This window comes from Panthera uncia (genome assembly GCF_023721935.1).
Source record: "Panthera uncia isolate 11264 chromosome C1 unlocalized genomic scaffold, Puncia_PCG_1.0 HiC_scaffold_3, whole genome shotgun sequence".
NCBI lineage: Eukaryota > Metazoa > Chordata > Mammalia > Carnivora > Felidae > Panthera > Panthera uncia.
Genome location: NW_026057584.1, coordinates 73,044,990 through 73,052,597, shown reverse-complemented (window position 1 = coordinate 73,052,597; position 7,608 = coordinate 73,044,990).

The window sequence follows — 7,608 nt, the reverse complement described above, 5'->3', positions numbered from 1 at the left end:
CCGTTTAAAAGGCATCACAAAGAAATGCATCCCTTTCTACTCTGTGGAGTGAGTTGAATGCTCTCCTTCTCTTAACGTCCCAGGCTAGCACCTAGACAGCCACATAGCAGGATGGTGTCTGGCCATGGTCCAGATACAGAACTCAGGAAAAGAAGGTCTCAGTCCTACCTCGGTCACTAACTTGCTCATTGACTTTAGAGAAGACATTTAACCTTCAGGGCCTCAGTGTCTTCTTCTGAATATGGAAAATGAACCCGGGTCAGGGCCATGGATCCCAAAACCTTGAAATATCATAGAGTGCCACCATTTTATGACTCTAAGATTTTGTACTTGATGGAAATTTAGAATTATAAAATATAGAAAACGCTGATGTTGAAGAAACTTAATCCACTGTGGTCATTCTTCACCCTCATATTTTAAGGGGCTGAAGTTGGGAAGAAGAACTCTCCTGACACCCAGTCTCAAACCAGTTGTTACTAGAGTCCTCATCAAAGTCTCCATGAACTTTCTATTTCCAAGAGAAGCCTAGCCTGGAAATCCAGGCAACTAACTATGGAATATGGGTCCACCGGGTGAAGACAACCATAAAGCACTCAACAACTAAACATACATTAGTTTCACGTGTGTTTATCATTACGTATAATTCCCAGTGACAGTGTGGGAGTTAGTTGTCACCATCTCCATTTTATAGAGAATGAAATGAGGCTCAAAAAGATCAAGTGACTGAATTAATGTAGCAGTTATTAGACTACTCAAGCGATGTTGTTTCTGCCCTACCAAAGCTGACACATTTTTTAAAAAGACAGGTACACAAACCATTTTGCTACCTCGCTGGTTTCTAGCAATTGAATAAAACACAATTCTAATACAGCAGAAAGAAATTAATAATTAACACTTGACCATTGAGGTGTTGATCTGTACTGTCCTAATTACCTTTTGAAATACAGTTGATATTTTTAAAACAAATTCTACCCATTTATTTTCTGAGGAGACAAGCAGTTAAATAAAAGTCAGTCATCATGTGCTTTGTATCTACAGAAATAACCTTACCTTTCAGGTTGTCTAAATTTTGTATTAAGCACAAACATTGAAGTACCTAACCTGCTACTTTTTCTTAGAAATACTACTAGCTCCTTATAAAAATGATTAGATACTAGCTCTTATCGAGGAAGAATGTGGATACTCCCTGGATGTTTAATAAGCTATAAAAATTTCCTTCAGTTTTAATTAAAAGGTACCAATTAGAAGATTAATTCCAACCTAGGTGATAGAGTTACAACATAGTAAATGCCACCTTACTTTAAGTGGTGCATGATGGAAAACATTGACAAAACAGAATTTGCTGATAATGGCTTCAAACATCTGTTAAATATTCTCATTTATTCCAGGTCAACTGGCAGTACTATAGCACTGATGGAACACAAACAGCAAACTAAAAGAAACCTAAGACGTATATCTAACATGCAACATATTCAGTCTTGCATTTTTCATTTCCCACCAAACCACTCTATGGTCACATTTGGTATATAATTAAATTATATTTATATCAACCACCCTCAACATAGAACCCTTGTGCTGCCAATTGAAACATAAGCTGCCCTTAGTGATTAGACTTATGCTTTCATATTTTGTTTTTTAAAAGACTGATGTTAATTGAGTCAATTATACTAGAATATTCCATGACAGGATAAATCTGGCTGTTAGCAGACAGCAGTCCAGCCTTATGTTTCTTTATTTTATACTTTCCCATTATAATGTACTTGAGTCATATGGAAAGGGATAGCAAATGAAGTTGAAGAAGGAGGTAATTACCCGTAATAAGGAGGTCCATTAGAGTTTTCCCCACAAGAAAGATTGCACTTTTCTTGTGTCTCCTCCCACCCCTTTAATAAGCCCCCTTTCCCCCTTTTTGCCAATTAGTCTGTAAAAGCCAAGACATCTGTTACTCACAAGACATCTGTTACCCACATGAAACCCTAGGATGTGCACATTCCTAATCAACCAGAAAATAAATTTTCATCCATCTTTACATGTGATGGCAAACACACCCTGATGTCCAGAAGTGTAAAAACCATCAGACTGTAGAAAAAACCCAAATTTATCAATTTGTATCTATGTGCTATCCTTGTTAAAAGGCCAAATATTTGTTTGGGAAATATTAGCTATTTTAAAGGGGATACTGTTTTCAAAAAGTCGGTTGCCTATATTTTGGGTCTATATGCTAAAATATCTATTGACTGATGCCTTACACAAATTTCTGACACATACCCTTTCCTCTTTTCCAGACATTAGTTGATTCAATTTCCCTAATTTTGAGCAAGCTATTGAACACAATTTTTTTTTTTAATTCATAAAACTGTCTCAAATTTGACCGGTCGAATATGTAATCTTTTCATCATTTGCAGGCTTCTGAGTTAACAAAGGAACAAGTCAAGCTCATCCATATGCTGAATCTGAAAAGAACACCAGGAAGACTAGTACTAGTGAACGTGAAGGGAAGCCAGACAGGGTCAAAGGAAATCAGGCAAAGACCTATCTTCCCTTCTACTCCTTCTCAACATTGATTTTCTTCTCATTTGGTCATTTCAAATAATTTATCTTTCTTCACGGTAAGGAAAAATATAATAGAGAAAGAAAGCCGCCTTCATAAAATATGGGAAATCTGAATACAAACTTTTTGACCATATGAGTTTTCAATAGAGATTCAACTTGCAGAAATTCTACTTGCCAGGCTGTATTGAAGGACAGTCAGAACCCCTAACATATGAGAATATACCCGGCACAAAGGAAACTGTTCCTTTGCACAAAGTGGCAATTATGTCCCCTGTTCAGGAAGGCCTCATCCTTATAGCTGAGAAGGAATGGAACAACTCTAACAGGAGGGATTCTATCCAGGAGAATGGTTTTCACTCTCGGCTGCGGGGCTGTAATCAGGAAGAGCCCAACACATTTTGAATTACAGAGGTAGCCATTTTGAATGTCCGCAGTCCACAAGCAACACTAAATAAACCTCAGGTTTCAGCTCGACCACAAACCACCAAACACAACTTCTCCCCATCTTAGATTCCTCACCTGAGAGATAATAAGGTCAGGAAGCAGATTAGGAGATTTCTAAAGATCCCACCCACTTTACAGTGCTTTTCTGCTCTAGGCCCGGGTCGCCATTCTCAATATAAGTAACTACAGCATTATCTTAGCTAAAAAGAGAGAGCACCCAAAGGATAGGCTTAAACCCCCAAATTCACACACAGGTTGTTCAGTGGATAGGAGGATCCTACTAGTTCATAAACTGACAAAATGTCTCCAGTCGGTATTAAAGATGATTTATCCTGTCCTATCTCATACGATGATCCAATGCCTTAACCAACATAGGCATAAGATTTTTCAGAAGTGAAGAGAAAGTTCACAGCCAGTCTGAATTGGGCTAGACACCCAGAGTCTTATCTAATCCCTCAATTAGATAGACACAGGATCACAGAAATGGCATGCGAGACCGAAGGCTATTCAGTAACACCAAACTATGGCAATCTGACGCTACTAAATGGAAATGAAAACATTTTCCAATAACGTTTAAATGGCTGATAAAAAGAGCAACGTTTAAAGTTGGTCAGGATTATATTACTTATTTACCTACCGCCTCAAAATTGTGACCATATACAGAAAAGATATGCACTATGGCATAATGTCAAATGCTTTTAGGGAACTTAAAAATTTTTTAAAAGAGAAAAATGATCAGGTTAACCTTTTTGCTTCTCAGCATAGTATTAAATGTGAAGCTCACTTTTCAAAGAAGGGCTTTTCCAAAACTACCATTAAGAACATTAGCCCCGAAGCTCCTACAGCAGGGGGACACACACACACACGTGTGTGTGTGTGTGTGTGTGTGTGTGTGTGTGTGTGTGTATGGCAACCATAAAGGGGCACAACCTAATCTAAAAGGGGGATGACAAAATTATTTGTGTGGATTTTCTTAAAATGTCCCCCATGAGAGCATGAAAATGCAGAATTCTGTGCCGGGGAGAGGATAGCCTTTTCCTTCTTGCCTTGGGAAGTCAAGGCAGTAGTTTGCAGCAGGCTGACAGGGGCAGAGTTGCATGAGGACTGCTTTTGGCAATAGTGTGACATCTCTTAGAGTAAATCCTTGTTTCCTTAGGGAGGGCACATTTCCTGCAGTCCTCTGGCCAGCTTTAGATTTCGTAGCCATGTACGTAAGAAAAGGACCTCATTTGGGGTCTCCCGTATCAGAGCATCATGTCAAAGAAGAAGAGTGTTCTTGATCGCAAGACACGTATCCTCTGCCACCCTCCCATGGAATTCTCACTTAATTTGAGAAGTCAGATGCTTAGGCTGGCAGCTCAAATGTTGCCTCATCAAACTGTCCTCTTAATCTGGGTTTTTGTTGTTGTTGTTGTCTTGTAGTTAAGAAAATAGGTATGCTCAATGGATTGCAATTATATTTAGAATAAAACAAAATCCACAGTCATGACTGTGACCTTATAGGTTAGTGGGTCTGGGTTGTTCCCACTTCTTGAACCTCCTTTCTTTTAACTCAGCCCTTCAGACATACGGGTCTCCTTTTCATAGTTCTAGAAAATAAGTTCTTCCCCACTTCATGGTTTTTGCGCTCACGGTTCCCTTTGCTGTAGTATTCTTCCTCTCCTTCTAATTCTTCAGTGTCAGCTCAAATGTCACCACCTCAGGGAAATCTTCACAGTCTCCTCTTTGACAAGTGATCTGCTCCCCATCCTTTCTGGTATATACTGAAATCTGTAGTTAGCCTATTCATTGTATCAGCCTTACAAGAAAGAACACTCTGTGAAGGCAAGGATCTTTCCTGCCTCATCTACCATCACATCCCCAACACCTACAATAGGGTATACAGATGATAAAAAACAAGAAACATGCATTAAATTAGTAAGTATGAAAAACTACACAGATTAATGCTAAATGGCCAAACATATAAAAAGATTCACAACCATGTAACTATTCTCATTGTGGTATGTTATCTTCCAGTCTTTTTTCTTTTTTTAATGTTTTATTTACTTTTGAGAGAGATAGAGAGACAGACTGCCAGTGGGGGAGGGGCAGAGAGAGAGGGAGACACAGAATCCGAAGCAGGCTCCAGGTTCTGAGCTGTCAGCACAGAGTCTGACATGGGGCTCGAACCCACAAACCATGAGATCATGACCTGAGCCGAATCGGACGCTTAACCAACTGCTCCACCCAGGTGCCCCTGTTCCATATAGGTTTCCATAGTTGAATTCTACCTATAAACACAATTTTAAGTGCTGCTCTTTTAGTCTATTAGCATTATATCATGAACTTTTTATAATATCTTGTTTATAGTCACTTAACAGCATTCATAGACCTACCATTAGTGTAACTGGATGACATCCAGCATTTTCTTGCTTTTAGACATTTCAGTTGTTTCCCATTTTTGCAATTAAATAACACCTTACTGAATATGTTTGTGGATTAATCTTTAACCAAATTTATTTTCTTAGGCTAGAGTCCCAGAAGTGGAATTTCAACATCAGACCTTCTCAATAGACACTGACAAATAGCTTTCCAGAAAAATTTTATCAATTAAGATTTCCATGGCCTTAAATGAAAGTACCCATTTCACATACACTTGTCAGCATTAGATATTCTCACTAAAACCTTAATAAAATGATAGATGGAGGTTGCAACTTATTTTAGTTTGCATTTCCCCACTAATGGGGTTGAACTTTTTTTTTTTTTTTCAAATATTTCCTCTGAAGTTCCTCTTGGGTGAATTTTTTGTCCATGTCATTTAACTCTCTGTTAAATCTGAAATTTCTTCCCAATTTGAAAGAGCTCTTTATAAAGATAGAAACCCTTTGCCATAGGTATTACATGTAACTTTTCCCACTTTCATATTTATTTGCTTCTTCCTAATGTAACATCTTCATTGTTTTTAAAAAAAAAAAAAAGATACTTGCACCTTGTCAAAAAGGAGTCAAGCAATATACATAATATAAAGAAGTAAAATAAAATAAATCACCCCTAATCCCATATTTACAAAATGACTAGTGTTATCATCCTCTCCAAATATCTTTCTATGGAGCTTTACTTATAGAGATAAAAAAAACTAATGCAACAGATGGAAATCATATCAACCAATCTTTTACTCAGCACTTTCTTCCTTTGCCCTCAAGCTCAGGAAATACTCCATCATTATGTGTGTGTGTGTGTGTGTGTGTGTGTGTGTGTGTGTGTTTTATTCACTTAACCTCTATATGTATGCAGTTTGTGATTTATGTAATTTGCTTATGGTATTAGATAATAAATAGATATAATAAATAAATCTCTTTGACAGGTGATAAGGGGATTACTTTATGGTAAATTTCTAGATGTTAATTTTTAAATTATTATTTAAAGAATATCGTATTAACCATGGTTCTTCGGAGAAACAGAACAAGTAGGATGTATATGTATACTTACATGTATGTATACATAGCATTGTAAAATATATACATGGGGGGAGAGACAGACACAGAGAGAGAGAGACACTTATTCCAAAATTTGCCGGGTAGACTGCAGGGAAGAGCTGATATTGCAGATCAAGTCTGAAGACCTTTTGGAGGCAGAATTGCCTCTTCTTCTGGGGACTTCAGTTTGTTTTCTCTTAAGGCCTCCAACGAATTTGGTGAGTCCCACCCAATTATGGAGAGCAATCTGCTTTATGGAAAGTCTAGTGCTTTATTTTATTTTATTTTATTTTATTTTATTTTATTTTATTTATTCTTCCAAGATTTTGTTTAAATTCAAGTTAGTTAACATATAGTGTAGTACTGGTTTCAGGAGTAGATTTTAATGATTCCTCACTTACATATAATACCCAATGCTCATCACACCAAGTGCCCTCCTTAATGCCCATCACCCATTTAGCCCATCCCCCCCCAACCTCTCCAGCAACCCTCCCTTTGTTCTCTATAGTTAAGAGGCTCTTGTGGCTTGCCTCCCTCTCTGTTCTTAACTTATTTCATTTTTCCTTCTCTTCCCTTATGCTTATCTGTTTTGTTTCTTTTTTTTAAATTTTTTAATGTTCATTTTTGAGAGAGGCAGAGAGAGAGAGGGAGACAGAATTTGAAGTAGGCTCCAGGCTCTAAGTCTGACACAGGGCTCGACCTCATAGACTGTGAGATCATGACCTGAGCTGAAGTCGGATGCTAACAAACTGAGCCACCCAGGTGCCCCCTGTTTTGTTTCTTAAACTCCACATATGAGTGAAATGATATGGTATTTGTCTTTCTCTGACTTATTTCGTTTAGCGTAATACACTCTAGTTCCATCCACATCATTGCAAATGGCAAGATTTCATTGGTTACAATGGCTGAATAATGAAAATATTACATACATAATGGAATATATATCACAACTTCTTTACACATTCATCAGTCAATTGACATTTGGGCTCTTTCCATAATTTGGCTACTGTTGATAGTGCTGTTATAAACACTGGGGTGCATGTACCCCTTCAAATCTGCATTTTTGTATCCTTTGGATAAATACCTATTAGTGCAATTACTGGGTTGGAGGGTAGTTCTATTTTTAATTTTTTTGAGGAACCTCCACACTATTCTC